This window comes from Pseudophryne corroboree, chromosome 6 (assembly GCF_028390025.1).
Source record: "Pseudophryne corroboree isolate aPseCor3 chromosome 6, aPseCor3.hap2, whole genome shotgun sequence".
Classification (NCBI taxonomy): Eukaryota; Metazoa; Chordata; class Amphibia; order Anura; family Myobatrachidae; genus Pseudophryne; species Pseudophryne corroboree.
Genome location: NC_086449.1, coordinates 625,455,119 through 625,471,872, shown reverse-complemented (window position 1 = coordinate 625,471,872; position 16,754 = coordinate 625,455,119). Strand labels below are relative to the sequence as shown.

Below are 16,754 nucleotides of genomic sequence, written 5' to 3'. Positions count from 1 at the left end.
TACTGTGTGGTGTGTTGTGAATTTTGGCTCATTCTGTGTGGCGTAATGTGTAAGGGGCACCAGTACTAGATAGTATAAGGGGTCCTACTATTATGGTGCATAATGTGTATAAGGGGTATATGGTATGGTACACTACACTTAAGGACACGCTCCCTTTTGAGTGGCCACCCCCACTTTGCAACCTTCACTTTTCCATACCCCTACTTCAAAATTTCCACTTCGACCACTGACTAGTACAGTAACCTGTTTCACTATACAGTATGTAAGATTGCTCAGGGATGGCTGGTAATGCCTAGGGCTGGTAGTGAAAAATTTGACTGGATCCCCATGATCATTGTCACCCAGATTTTTCTACTACCAAGCTAGGTGAAAGCACTTTTTCTGGAGCAGGTGGAGAGTCCGCACATTTATTTTAATACTTTTTTTGACTATAATAATAACAGGTCCCTTTAGATAAACACACCTCAGAGGCAACTATTTTGTTTGCCCATTTTTTGCATCAATTTTCCAAGTCACTGCTTGCGGGAGTTAAGCCACTGTTTGGCCTTGTTCAAAGGTCCAGTTGGGAGCTATTTTTGGGATTGGGTAGAAACCGGAATGGTCCGGACCAGCTTCCTGCAACAAGGTCTTTCTTTCTGGAGCTTGTAATCCATGTCCCTGTCCAAACGGTATCCTGTCAAGGGTGGCGTTGATGTCAGGTGTCACCAGGGAGGCTGGCATTTGGGATTCCGGTGTCATCATTCCGGCTGCTGGGATCCTGACCAGATCCCAATATATGGGCTCTCAGCTATGTCACAATGCTGATAGACTGAATTTTATTTATATATGTTTTTATTTTAATTATTAAAACTCTAAATGTTCTAAGTTCTGGGTGTGATTACTCTCCATCCCTTCTCAGACCCCCCCCCTTCCTCCCCCCCATTACTGTCCCGCCACCCCTTCAACTCCACACTAATAATGGCAATATGATATACATGAGGGCAATGCCCTTGGATCTTAAAACGGGAAGCAGTTAAAATACCAGCTGTCGGGATCCCGACGTTCAAGAGACTGACACCAGAATCCCGACACCCTGTGAAATACCGATGCCCAGAATCACTGTTAACCTCCGGTTATGCCCACTTGGTTGGTTGGTCCATGTCACCAACTAATTGGGAACATAACCTGTGGCAAGCGAAGCGAGCCCACGAGGGGACTCTCTGTCGGGATTCCGACAGACCGTATACTGACAGCCAGCACCCTGTCTGCTAGTAAATCGTATGTATTCCATTAAAACAGCTCTGCTTACTATATCAAAGTCCCAGCTAGTATCTCCCATTGTGGAGTACATCATCTCCCCATGAACAATTGCTAAATGAGTGACTGTTTTAACTCATTATAAATAATAACCGATTACCCCCTTTCACATGTATGGATAAAAGTCTCACACATTGGATTTTCAAACAATTGGGGGGTTTGGGTTGGAAATTGGAATACAGTACAGTAGGCTAATAGGATAATAAAATCATTTAGTAGTATCTTTCTACTCTTACATCCTGTAAAGCGACTCTGTCTGTGTAACTAGCAGCCCTCCTGTACAGTACACAGCAGGACAATGCCCAGGCACGTTTTATTGCTGAGAGATCATACGGAGAATATCAGTTTAATCCCTCTAATGAACTCCCAGGCAGTGTGTTTAGGCTAATGGGGATCTATTCACAGTTCTCCACTTCCTCTCCGGGAATCATGCCAACTACCTACTGTAGGCCGGCAATGAAAGGGTTCCCAGGGCTGTGCACAGAATGAGTGTGTTTCAGCGTGTCGTGCAGCACAGTTGCAGGAAAGCAGCAGCAGCAGTTCTGGGGACGCCGCCTGGTGCACGGGAAAGGTCAGTCACTCTGTACAGGTCTATGCTGCCGGACACAGCAATGGGGTACACACACAGTAGTGGGTGAGGTGATGTGCTGTCAGAGTTTGTACACGATGAGGTGACTGTGACCTGTGTACAGTACTTCCAGCATCTTACAGATGTTCTTAGTGCCCGTACTAATACAGAGTGTCCTATGCAGCTGTCAGAGCTCTGTGATGACACTGGTGGGGGAAATACATGCATATACTACTGTATACTATAAATGCAGCTCACAGACAGGTGTGAAAAGAAATCTGTAACTACAGTATATAACATAATAAAAAGTTGTTAAACGTAATAACTGAAAGAGGTGAGTGATGTACGGTGTATTGATTTTTTTTGACACATGTGACATATATTCCACACTTTATATTATGGTAGGAAATACAGTACCACTTACTGTACTGTATAGCAAACTATGAGCTGAGATGGCATGGTAGGATTGCCTCAGGTTTCTATATATCTGCTTAGCATATATGTACAGTATATGTATGTATGTATGTGTGTATATATATATATATATATATATACAGGTTGAGTATCCCTTATCCAAAATGCTTGGGACCAGAGGTATTTTGGATATCGGATTTTTCCGTATTTTGGAATAATTGCATACCATAATGAGATATCATGGTGATGGGACCTAAATCTAAGCACAGAATTCATTTATGTTGCATATACACCTTATACACACAGCCTGAAGGTAATTTTAGCCAATATTTTTTATAACTTTGTGCATTAAACAAAGTGTGTCTACATTCACACAATTCATTTATGTTTCATATACACCTTATACACACAGCCTGAAGGTCATTTAATACAATATTTTTAATAACTTTGTGTATTAAACAAAGTTTGTGTACATTGAGCCATCAAAAAACAAAGGTTTCACTATCTCACTCTCACTCAAAAAAGTCCGTATTTCGGAATATTCCGTATTTCTGAATATTTGGATATGGGATACTCAACCTATATAGTGAATAGATATATATGGAACACTTTTTGTGAGTTTGCGACATAAAATAATCACTATTCAGCATACCTGTATATCATTTTCTGTGGCAACTGCCAGTTTTGAGTTCTATTTATAAAGCAGAAAACACCCCTAATTCCAGTGAAATAAATAGGTGTTTATGCAATAAATAGGCTTCGCCCTATCACAAGACTGGTTCAGTGAAGTATCTCCCAGCTGCCTCTGCAAGACTTTGTTGATAAATGATGGCTGCAATAAGCCACAACAGAAAACCAGTCCTATTGCCTCATATTGAAAAATAGGCCTTTGCACTTTGTTAAGTCAATGGGGTAAATTTACTAAGGTGGGAGTTTTTTTTAGAACTGGTGATGTTGACCATAGCAACCAATCAGATTCTACTTAACATTTATCTAGCTGCCTCTAGAAGATAATAAATAGAATCTGATTGGTTGCTATGGGCAACATCACCAACTCCCATTAGTAAATTTACCCCAGTGTGTTTTACCTGCAGTGTGGTTACAAGCATGAAGTAGGCAACACATTTTTATTGTGTTGTGTATTGACTATGTTGTAGTTGACTTGACAAAGAATTCTTAATAGCAGTTGTTAAAGGCCAATGATCTACATGTATATAACAAAATGCGTTTTTAGTGTATATTGCAGTTAAAATTTAAGTCTGGTCTTTAACCACTTCATGACAACCCTACTCACAATCATGTCCAAGCAAATTGTCCAGTTTGTGAGTGCATCTTTTTTTTTTTTCAATAATAACATAAAACATTGTATATAACTTTTGTATAATGTATTACATCAGATAAATATTAGAATAAATGTGTTTTGATTTGTTTGTTTGCTTGTTTTAGCACAGTTTGGTAAAAATATACTATTTATTACCTGACCTCCTTTACAAAAAACAAAAACAAAACCAAAGTTAATGCTAGCCCATTTATTTTTAGATAAAATGGTAAAAGATGCCACAATACAAAATCTAGTGGGTAATTGGAATGAATTGGGTCTATTTTTGTACTTTTTGAAATCTTTTTAGTAGTGCTAAACATTTATTTTGACATTAGTTGTAATAGGTCTATTAGAGCTGCTTCTATGAACTGCATATGTTACTGGGCTGTCTCCTTCTGGGAAAGGCCTTCAGGTGTCACTGCAATGATGTCAAACTTTTCCATCTGTCCAACAGCTTTTAATATGAAGTGCTGCTACCAAACTGTCAGGAGCAAATATGAGATTTCTGGGCTACTTTCCTGGATCTCAGGCTAGAAGAATTGTGACCATGTTCCTGTTTGCTATGATGCCATCTGAAAATGTTAGCTCAGACTTAAGAAACCACTGCTCAGCCGTTTTATGTTGGCAGGTGGTTGGCATGTGGTAAATGAAAATGACATATAGAATTATGATTAGATGTAAGAGATTTTGTAGCAATTGTCTTTTGAAACCTCCTCAAAAATTGACAAAATGTAAGAATTCTCAAATTCTGTTAGTCAAAGATTATGTTTATCTAATATACAGATTTGTCTTCATACATCTAGCCTTAATACGCCACGCAGCGGAGGTGCCTGGCACTAGTGAGCTGACATGAGCTGACAGGACCCATGGAGCTCTGCTAGCATTAGGCAGGTTTTTTTTCTATTGCCCAAAATACGTTTTAGTTGCAACACAATGTGAATAGGATGCACTAGGAGAATGTGAGAATTAATATTACAGGTTGAGTATCCCTTATCCAAAATGCTTGGGACCAGAGGTATTTTGGATATCGGATTTTTCCGTATTTTGGAATAATTGCATACTATAATAAGATATCATGGTGATGGGACCTAAATCTAAGCACAGAATGCATTTATGTTACATATACACCTTATACACACAGCCTGAAGTCAATTTTAGCCAATATTTTTTATAACTTTGTGCATTAAACAAAGTGTGTGTACAGTCACACAATTCATTTATGTTTCATATACACCTTATACACACAGCCTGAAGGTCATTTAATACAATATTTTTAATAACTTTGTGTATTAAACAAAGTTTGTGTACATTGAGCCATCAAAAAACAAAGGTTTCACTATCTCACTCTCACTCAAAAAAGTCCGTATTTCGGAATATTCCATATTTCGGAATATTTGGATATGGGATACTCAACCTGTATATGCAACACTTGTATATCTGTGTGCAAATGAGTCTGTATATGTAGGAGCACAGAACTTGTATTGGAAAAAAGCTCAACTGCTACATTGTTGCACTTTGTGTACAGATTCAAAGACTAAAGGCCCATACACACTAGAAGCATACCCTCCAACATGACCCGCCCCACTAGGTACAAAATGCTCTGTTTCTGGACTTCCCTCTTAATTTATTATTGCCATCACCTGTGAAGAAACAGCTTTCTTATCATTTAACTAGTTCAACACAGGTGATGGAAATGATAAATTAAGAGGGAAGTCCAGGAAAAGAGCATTTTGTACCTAGTGGGGCGGGTCATGTTGGAGGGTCTGCAGAAGACATGACCAATGTGAAAGATGTACAATGTGGAAGTTGATCAATTTGCCTTTAACTCCCTGACAAACAAAATTGAGTGTACGCACCAAGCTTTATTACAAATTATATGAACAACGAGCGATCTGCTGTGCTTGGATTGATGGAAATGAGCTGCATGCACGGGTGCACGCATTGATCATTTGCTGTGTACACACTAGAATGATATGAATGATCTGAACGACCAGATCATTCAAAACCATCGATATCACTCATATCTTTGTAAGATATCCTCTAGTGTGTATTAGAGATGAGCGCCTGAAATTTTTCGGGTTTTGTGTTTTGGTTTTGGGTTCGGTTCCGCGGCCGTGTTTTGGGTTCGAACGCGTTTTGGCAAAACCTCACCGAATTATTTTTGTCGGATTCGGGTGTGTTTTGGATTCGGGTGTTTTTTTCAAAAAACCCTAAAAAACAGCTTAAATCATAGAATTTGGGGGTAATTTTGATCCCAAAGTATTATTAACCTCAAAAAACATAATTTACACTCATTTTCAGCCTATTCTGAACACATCACACCTCACAATATTATTTTTAGTCCTAAAATTTGCACCGAGGTCGCTGTGTGAGTAAGATAAGCGACCCTAGTGGCCGACACAAACACCGGGCCCATCTAGGAGTGGCACTGCAGTGTCACGCAGGATGTCCCTTCCAAAAAACCCTCCCCAAACAGCACATGACGCAAAGAAAAAAAGAGGCGCAATGAGGTAGCTGTGTGAGTAAGATTAGCGACCCTAGTGGCCGACACAAACACCGGGCCCATCTAGGAGTGGCACTGCAGTGTCACGCAGGATGTCCCTTCCAAAAAACCCTCCCCAAACAGCACATGACGCAAAGAAAAAAAGAGGCGCAATGAGGTAGCTGACTGTGTGAGAAAGATAAGCGACCCTAGTGGCCGACACAAACACCGGGCCCATCTAGGAGTGGCACTGCAGTGTCACGCAGGATGGCCCTTCCAAAAAACCCTCCCCAAACAGCACATGACGCAAAGAAAAAAAGAGGCGCAATGAGGTAGCTGACTGTGTGAGTAAGATTAGCGACCCTAGTGGCCGACACAAACACCGGGCACATCTAGGAGTGGCACTGCAGTGTCACGCAGGATGTCCCTTCCAAAAAACCCTCCCCAAACAGCACATGACGCAAAGAAAAAAAGAGGCGCAATGAGGTAGCTGTGTGAGTAAGATTAGCGACCCTAGTGGCCGACACAAACACCGGGCCCATCTAGGAGTGGCACTGCAGTGTCACGCAGGATGTCCCTTCCAAAAAACCCTCCCCAATCAGCACATGATGCAAAGAAAAAGAAAAGAAAAAAGAGGTGCAAGATGGAATTATCCTTGGGCCCTCCCACCCACCCTTATGTTGTATAAACAAAACAGGACATGCACACTTTAACCAACCCATCATTTCAGTGACAGGGTCTGCCACACGACTGTGACTGATATGACGGGTTGGTTTGGACCCCCCCCAAAAAAGAAGCAATTAATCTCTCCTTGCACAAACTGGCTCTACAGAGGCAAGATGTCCACCTCATCTTCACCCTCCGATATATCACCGTGTACATCCCCCTCCTCACAGATTATCAATTCGTCCCCACTGGAATCCACCATCTCAGCTCCCTGTGTACTTTGTGGAGGCAATTGCTGCTGGTCAATGTCTCCGCGGAGGAATTGATTATAATTCATTTTAATGAACATCATCTTCTCCACATTTTCTGGATGTAACCTCGTACGCCGATTGCTGACAAGGTGAGCGGCGGCACTAAACACTCTTTCGGAGTACACACTTGTGGGAGGGCAACTTAGGTAGAATAAAGCCAGTTTGTGCAAGGGCCTCCAAATTGCCTCTTTTTCCTGCCAGTATAAGTACGGACTGTGTGACGTGCCTACTTGGATGCGGTCACTCATATAATCCTCCACCATTCTATCAATGTTGAGAGAATCATATGCAGTGACAGTAGACGACATGTCCGTAATCGTTGTCAGGTCCTTCAGTCCGGACCAGATGTCAGCATCAGCAGTCGCTCCAGACTGCCCTGCATCACCGCCAGCGGGTGGGCTCGGAATTCTGAGCCTTTTCCTCGCACCCCCAGTTGCGGGAGAATGTGAAGGAGGAGATGTTGACAGGTCGCGTTCCGCTTGACTTGACAATTTTGTCACCAGCAGGTCTTTCAACCCCAGCAGACCTGTGTCTGCCGGAAAGAGAGATCCAAGGTAGGCTTTAAATCTAGGATCGAGCACGGTGGCCAAAATGTAGTGCTCTGATTTCAACAGATTGACCACCCGTGAATCCTTGTTAAGCGAATTAAGGGCTGCATCCACAAGTCCCACATGCCTAGCGGAATCGCTCCGTGTTAGCTCCTTCTTCAATGCCTCCAGCTTCTTCTGCAAAAGCCTGATGAGGGGAATGACCTGACTCAGGCTGGCAGTGTCTGAACTGACTTCACGTGTGGCAAGTTCAAAGGGCATCAGAACCTTGCACAACGTTGAAATCATTCTCCACTGCACTTGAGACAGGTGCATTCCACCTACTATATCGTGCTCAATTGTATAGGCTTGAATGGCCTTTTGCTGCTCCTCCAACCTCTGAAGCATATAGAGGGTTGAATTCCACCTCGTTACCACTTCTTGCTTCAGATGATGGCAGGGCAGGTTCAGTAGTTTTTGGTGGTGCTCCAGTTTTCTGTACGTGGTGCCTGTACGCCGAAAGTGTCCCGCAATTCTTCTGGCCACCGACAGCATCTCTTGCACGCCCCTGTCGTTTTTTAAAAAATTCTGCACCACCAAATTCAAGGTATGTGCAAAACATGGGACGTGCTGGAATTGGCCCAGATTTAATGCACACACAATATTGCTGGCGTTGTCCGATGCCACAAATCCACAGGAGAGTCCAATTGGGGTAAGCCATTCCGCGATGATCTTCCTCAGTTGCCGTAAGAGGTTTTCAGCTGTGTGCGTATTCTGGAAAGCGGTGATACAAAGCGTAGCCTGCCTAGGAAAGAGTTGGCGTTTGCGAGATGCTGCTACTGGTGCCGCTGCTGCTGTTCTTGCGGCGGGAGTCCATACATCTACCCAGTGGGCTGTCACAGTCATATAGTCCTGACCCTGCCCTGCTCCACTTGTCCACATGTCCGTGGTTAAGTGGACATTGGGTACAGCTGCATTTTTTAGGACACTGGTGACTCTTTTTCTGAGGTCTGTGTACATTTTCGGTATCGCCTGCCTAGAGAAATGGAACCTAGATGGTATTTGGTACCGGGGACACAGTACCTCCAACAAGTCTCTAGTTGGCTCTGCAGTAATGATGGATACCGGAACCACGTTTCTCACCACCCAGGATGCCAAGGCCTCAGTTATCCGCTTTGCAGTAGGATGACTGCTGTGATATTTCATCTTCCTCGCAAAGGACTGTTGAACAGTCAATTGCTTACTGGAAGTAGTACAAGTGGGCTTACGACTTCCCCTCTGGGATGACCATCGACTCCCAGCGGCAACAACAGCAGCGCCAGCAGCAGTAGGCGTTACACGCAAGGATGCATCGGAGGAATCCCAGGCAGGAGAGGACTCGTCAGACTTGCCAGTGACATGGCCTGCAGGACTATTGGCATTCCTGGGGAAGGAGGAAATTGACACTGAGGGAGTTGGTGGGGTGGTTTGCGTGAGCTTGGTTACAAGAGGAAGGGATTTACTGGTCAGTGGACTGCTTCCGCTGTCACCCAAAGTTTTTGAACTTGTCACTGACTTATTATGAATGCGCTGCAGGTGACGTATAAGGGAGGATGTTCCGAGGTGGTTAACGTCCTTACCCCTACTTATTACAGCTTGACAAAGGGAACACATGGCTTGACACCTGTTGTCCGCATTTCTGGTGAAATACCTCCACACCGAAGAGCTGATTTTTTTGGTATTTTCACCTGGCATGTCAACGGCCATATTCCTCCCACGGACAACAGGTGTCTCCCCGGGTGCCTGACTTAAACAAACCACCTCACCATCAGAATCCTCCTGGTCAATTTCCTCCCCAGCGCCAGCAACACCCATATCCTCCTCATCCTGGTGTACTTCAACACTGACATCTTCAATCTGACTATCAGGAACTGGACTGCGGGTGCTCCTTCCAGCACTTGCAGGGGGCGTGCAAATGGTGGAAGGCGCATGCTCTTCACCTCCAGTGTTGGGAAGGTCAGGCATCGCAACCGACACAATTGGACTCTCCTTGTGGATTTGGGATTTCGAAGAACGCACAGTTCTTTGCGGTGCTTTTGCCAGCTTGAGTCTTTTCAGTTTTCTAGCGAGAGGCTGAGTGCTTCCATCCTCATGTGAAGCTGAACCACTAGCCATGAACATAGGCCAGGGCCTCAGCCGTTCCTTGCCACTCCGTGTGGTAAATGGCATATTGGCAAGTTTACGCTTCTCCTCCGACAATTTTATTTTAGGTTTTGGAGTCCTTTTTTTTCTGATATTTGGTGTTTTGGATTTGACATGCTCTGTACTATGACATTGGGCATCGGCCTTGGCAGACGACGTTGCTGGCATTTCATCGTCTCGGCCATGACTAGTGGCAGCAGCTTCAGCACGAGGTGGAAGTGGATCTTGATCTTTCCCTAATTTTGGAACCTCAACTTTTTTGTTCTCCATATTTTATAGGCAGAACTAAAAGGCACCTCAGGTAAACAATGGAGATGGATGGATTGGATACTAGTATTGGATACCTGCCGACTGCCGACACAGAGGTAGCCACAGCCGTGAACTACCGCACTGTACACTGGTTGATAAAGAGATAGTAGTATACTCGTAACAACTAGTATGACACTATGACGACGGTATAAAGAATGAAAAAAAAACCACGGTTAGGTGGTATATATTATAATAATAATACAATTATGGATGGACGGACTGCCTGCCGACTGCCGACACAGAGGTAGCCACAGCCGTGAACTACCGCACTGTACACTGGTTGATAAAGAGATAGTAGTATACTCGTAACAACTAGTATGACACTATGACGACGGTATAAAGAATGAAAAAAAAACCACGGTTAGGTGGTATATATTATAATAATAATACAATTATGGATGGACGGACTGCCTGCCGACTGCCGACACAGAGGTAGCCACAGCCGTGAACTACCGCACTGTACACTGGTTGATAAAGAGATAGTAGTATACTCGTAACAACTAGTATGACACTATGACGACGGTATAAAGAATGAAAAAAAAACCACGGTTAGGTGGTATATATTATAATAATAATACAATTATGGATGGACGGACTGCCTGCCGACTGCCGACACAGAGGTAGCCACAGCCGTGAACTACCGCACTGTACACTGGTTGATAAAGAGATAGTAGTATACTCGTAACAACTAGTATGACACTATGACGACGGTATAAAGAATGAAAAAAAAACCACGGTTAGGTGGTATATATTATAATAATAATACAATTATGGATGGACGGACTGCCTGCCGACTGCCGACACAGAGGTAGCCACAGCCGTGAACTACCGCACTGTACACTGGTTGATAAAGAGATAGTAGTATACTCGTAACAACTAGTATGACACTATGACGACGGTATAAAGAATGAAAAAAAAACCACGGTTAGGTGGTATATATTATAATAATAATACAATTATGGATGGACGGACTGCCTGCCGACTGCCGACACAGAGGTAGCCACAGCCGTGAACTACCGCACTGTACACTGGTTGATAAAGAGATAGTAGTATACTCGTAACAACTAGTATGACACTATGACGACGGTATAAAGAATGAAAAAAAAACCACGGTTAGGTGGTATATATTATAATAATAATACAATTATGGATGGACGGACTGCCTGCCGACTGCCGACACAGAGGTAGCCACAGCCGTGAACTACCGCACTGTACACTGGTTGATAAAGAGATAGTAGTATACTCGTAACAACTAGTATGACACTATGACGACGGTATAAAGAAAGAAAAAAAAATACCACGGTTAGGTGGTATATATTGTAATACAATTATGGATGGACGGACTGCCTGCCGAGTTCCGACTGCCGACACAGAGGTAGCCACAGCCGTGAACTACCGCACTGTACTGTGTCTGCTGCTAATATAGACTGGTTGATAAAGAGATAGTATACAATACATACAACAATATACTACTATACTGGTGGTCAGGCACTGGTCACCACTAGTCACACTGGCAGTGGCACTCCTGCAGCAAAAGTGTGCACTGTTTAATTTTAAATTAATATAATATTATGTACTCCTGGGGGCTCCTGCTATAACAACCTGCAGTGCTCCCCAGTCTCCCCCACAATTATTATAAGCTTTGCCTTTTATACATTGATGTGCAGCACACTGGGCTGAGCTGAGTGCACACAGACTGAGTCACACTGTGTGACTGGCTGCTGCTGTGTATCGTTTTTTTTCAGGCAGAGAACGGATATAGCAGAGAACGGATATATTAAAATAAATAAAAGTTAACTAACAACAACTGCACTGGTCACTGTGGTAAACTCTGTCTGACTCTGCACAATCTCTCTCTCTCTTCTAATCTAATTTCTAATGGAGAGGACGCCAGCCACGTCCTCTCCCTATCAATCTCAATGCACGTGTGAAAATGGCGGCGACGCGCGGCTCCTTATATAGAATCCGAGTCTCGCGAGAATCCGACAGCGTCATGATGACGTTCGGGCGCGCTCGGGTTAACCGAGCAAGGCGGGAGGATCCGAGTCTGCTCGGACCCGTGAAAAAAACATGAAGTTCGTGCGGGTTCGGTTTCAGAGAAACCGAACCCGCTCATCTCTAGTGTGTATGGGCCTTAAGTCGCACACAGATGTACAAGTGTCATATTAAATTAATCAGCACAGTGTCCTGGTGCATCCTAGCTGCATCTGCATCACATTGCAAATGAGCATTTTTGGCAGAAAAGACACCCAACACTCATTGGATCTGGCTCTCAAAGAGGGGCTGTTTGCCACGACTGCAGCAATAATGTAAGAGGACACACACACACACACACACACACACACACACACACACACACACACACACACACACACACACACACACACATATATATGCACAAATTCTGCTAGAGTCAAAGATAATGTACAGCTGGCACTGTACTGGGAGTTCAAAATGTCCCTCCACAGTTTCTGTCTGATTAGCAAGTCTCCCCACAGAGAATGTGTGCTAAGTAATATGACAACACAATTGACAACACTTAATTTACATGAAATAAAAGAGAAATCATTTCATACTTATCTACATTAAGGGGGGAATTCAGTTGCTATATCGCGTCCGATCTTCCCTCTAAAGTGATTGGAGATCACAGGGCGATATTTAGCTGATCTTTTTTTATTGCTGTGATAGCAAAAGAGGTCGGGTTTAGCCGACCCAACCAAACTAATGGGCACAACGCAAAAAGTCTTGTTTGAGCACTCAGACGGTTTACTGTTCACGCAGGGGTGAAGGGGAGGGGGGGTGCGAGTTGAAAAATCTATTGAATTCCACAAATGTGTTGAAAAGGGTTAGGTATGCGTGATCGGCGGTCAGGAGAACATACCGACGCCAGGATCCCAGCTTTTAGATGTCTGGCGGGGTGGGCAAGCACAATGAAACCCCTGCAGCGATGCGGACTTGGTGGCTTGCTGTGCTCTCCACAGGTTATATTCCCACTCTATGGGTGTTGTGGACACCACGAGTGGGAATAGTCCCTATTAGTCGGCATGTCAACTGTCGGGACTGTGAGGGGGGCGGGATTCCGGCGTCGGTATTGTGACTGGCAGTCTCCTGACCGTCGGTCACGTAACTGCCTCCCATTGAAAGTGTTGTCCCGCTCTGGCCTCCCATGGCTGTAGAGGAGATCTGTAAACAGAGCCATATATTTTTATTTATTTTTTGAGTTGGGAAATTATTTGTGATTCTCTTTTGTTTGTTTCAGTGTTTTCAGGTAATTTTGTAGCCAAGGGCGTAGCTGCCATAGGTGCAGGCAGTGCAGCTGCTATGGGGCCACCTTCCCCACCAAAGTTACATGTGTTATATACATTTTTCAACATTTGGGTGGTACATAGAGACCCTTACAAACTTTTGCCTTGGGGTCTACAATATATCTCGTTATGCCCCTGGAACTGCTCATTGTAATGTGGTATAAAATGAACTGGAGGGGATTATAATATTATATAATGTGAACTGGTGCACTGTAATGTGGTACAATATGAAGTGGAGGCACCATAGTCTGACAAAATATGAACTGGGGACACTGTATGTCATAATGTAAATTGGGGGTAATGTGTTGTATAATGTGACCTAGGGCACTACTATGGTTCATAAAATAACTAGGGCACTATTATGGGGCATAAAATTAACAACTGCTGTGGAGAGGTGTCTCTTTAGAAGCATTGGCACAAGGACCCCCTCAAAATGTTGCTATGGGGCCCACAAATTTCTGGCTACGTCCCTGTTTGTAGCAACGTGTTCCTCATGTATAGTTTTTAATTCCTTTATTCCTTTAGAGTATAATTGTGTTTTTGTTTTATAGCTGTATGAGTTCCTATCAACCCATAAATGAAAAGGTGTATTTTTACCATAACTTAATGAACTCCACCAATAACTGGTAGTTTTTAGTAGGACTACTTAAAGTTGCTATGTGCACATCCTTCACCCAATATCTTATTTAATAGTTATTAGCTGTCTCTCTTATACAATAAAATGTTTAACACTCTTCCTTCTCTATCGCTGCTGATAGAATTGATGTTTTTCATTGCTGTTGTGTCTTTTAAAATACTATTTGTCTCTGGGCCACATTTGGAAATATGAAACTTTAAAAAAAAAAGTTAAAGAAAAACTGATTTTGTTTATGATATCATTTTAATTATATGTCTGGGCAATGCGTTGTATGTATAAACATTTATATTGGGTGTGGTGTGTAATTATTACTTGTTGAAAATACACCACCTGTTCTTGCGTTTAGCAAATATATTAGGAGAAACAATCCTTCGGCAGCAGTAAGCCGTATACTATATTCATCCATTAAATCTTAGGTGTGTAATCACTTTTCAACATAGTACATTTCACAAAGTGGTATGCCCCCAACTTTCCCATTTGTTTTAAGCTATAATACAGAACACTTTCCCCATTAGATTTGCGTTGGTGCAGATAGCTCCCATTACAACTGTTTGGGTGCTTGTTTTATGGATTTTGTTGCCCAGTGAAAATGGATAAAGTACTTTTCAAAAAATTACTATTTGGCCACACCTGTTAATTATTGAATTCAGGTGTTTCAATCAGACCCGTTGCCACAGGCAGTGTCGGACTGAGGCATGTAGGGCCCACCGGGGGAATGCAGTGGTATGGGCCCATGTTTAGATATGTAGCCAGTCTGCAGAGGGGGTGTGGCCTGCCACCTCATTGGTTTGACCAATGATTAGAGAGTGCAACGTCTGGGCACTTTCATAAATATACACAATAAATTCAGCCGCTGCATGCATGATAATGTACCAGATTACTTATTAGTAGTGCACTCTAGAAAATACACTATAGTCCAGTATAAGGTAACATATGTATAATGTATAATTCAAGTGCACAGTCTGGAACCTGATACTTAGAGGAGGAGGTGGGCCCCCAGGCAGGAGGGCCTACCGGTGTTTTCCCCTGTGCCCCTGTGGCCAGTCCAAGCATGGCCACAGGTGTATAAAATCACTGAGTTCTGTAATAGAATTCTACCTTTGCAATAAGACGGTTCATTAAATTTCATCCCTGCTGGATATTCCATGGTCAATTGTAAGTGATATTACTAGAAAGTGGAAACATTTAGCAACAACAGCAACTCAGACACTAAGCGGAAGACCACGTAAAATCACAGAGTGGGGTCAACAAGTCTAAGCATGGTGTGTAAAAGACGCCAACAATCTGCTAATTCCATTGCTGAGGAATTCCAAACTTCCACTGGCATTAATGTAAGCATATAAAACATGCGGCGGGAGCTTAACAGAATGGGTTTCCATGGCCGTGCAGATGCATGCAAGCCTCACATCACCAGGTCCAATGCCAAGCATACCGACACTGGACTGTGGAGCAGAGGAAACGTGTACTGTGGAATCATGCTTCTGTTTGGCAGTTAGATGGGTGACTCTGGGTTTGGTGGATACAGGGGGAACGTCATCTGCCTGCAGGGATGGACTGGGGTCCGAATTCGGCCCTGGGATGTGCATGCACATGCCAGAGGCACGTGCGCTGTGTACAGGGCCACACGGGCACTATAGTCGGGGGGGAGTGCAGCAAGTCAGGGGGACGTGGACTCGTGGCATGCCCCCATTTCCATGAAGATGGGCAGGGGGGCGGAGGCATGCGGGCACTAAAGTAGGGGGCATGCCATGGAGAGGGGAGGCGGGGGAGCGGCCAGAGCAGAGAAACGGAGACTGAGCTGCCCGTGGCCTTCCCGACTCTCTGACTTACAGGACCGGCCCACAAGCCTATCGGTCCTTTTGGCATTTGCCAGAAGTACCGAATGGTCAGTCCGGCCCTGCCTGCCTGACTGCATAATGTCAACTGTGAAGTTTGGTGAAAGATGGATAATGGTATGGGGCTGTTTTTCAGGGTGTGGGCTAGGCCCCTTGGTGGTCATTCCAAGTTGATCGCTTGTTGCATTCGTTCGCTGTTCAGCGATGAGGCAAAAAAGGCATTTCTGCGCATGGGTATGCAGCGCAATGCGTGCGCGTCATACTAATGCAACGAACGATGTGGTTTCACACAAGGTCTAGCGAAGCTTTTCATTCGCACTGCTGGCCGCAGAGTGATTGACAGGAAGAGGGCGTTACTGGGTGTCAACTGACCGTTTTCAGGGAGTGTTCGGAAAAACGCAGGCGTGCCAGGAAAAATGCAGGCGTGGCTGGGCGACCGCAGTGTTCGTGACGTCAAAACAGGAACTGAACAGTCTGAAGTGATTGCAAGCGCTGAGTAGGTCTGAAGCTACTCTAAAACTGCACAAAAAAAGTTTGCCACCGCTCTGCGATCCTTTCGTTCGCACTTTTGCTAAGCTAAAATACACTCCCAGTGGGAGGCGGCATAGCGTTTGCACGGCTGCAAAAAACTGCTAGCGAGCGAACAACTTGCAATGACCACCCTTATCTACAGTGGAGGGCAATGTTAATGTTCAACATACCAAGACATTTTGAACAATGCTAAGCTTGTAACAGGATGTAGTTATGTGACCAGCGGTAATCCCGCACCCCCAGAATCCCGACAGTCGGCATTCCGCTGCCGGAATACTGGCGGAGGTATGCTGACCGCCGGTCAAGCATACCCAATCCCTTCTAACTTTGTAGCAACAGTTTGGGGAAGGCCCTTTTCTATTCCAACATGA

The 16,754-nt window shown here is 44.0% G+C and overlaps 1 protein-coding gene across 3 annotated transcripts in view; it reads left to right on the top strand.

The window, feature by feature from the left end:
* Window positions 1–1,778: 1,778 nt before the first annotated feature.
* Window positions 1,779–16,754, top strand: part of SH3RF2 (SH3 domain containing ring finger 2) — a 297,259-nt gene continuing 282,283 nt past the window's right edge. For all 3 annotated transcript variants that reach the window (XM_063928116.1, XM_063928115.1, XM_063928114.1), the window contains exon 1: window positions 1,779–1,867. The gene's annotated coding sequence lies outside the window, so the exon portion shown is untranslated. The remainder of the gene's footprint in view (window positions 1,868–16,754) is intronic.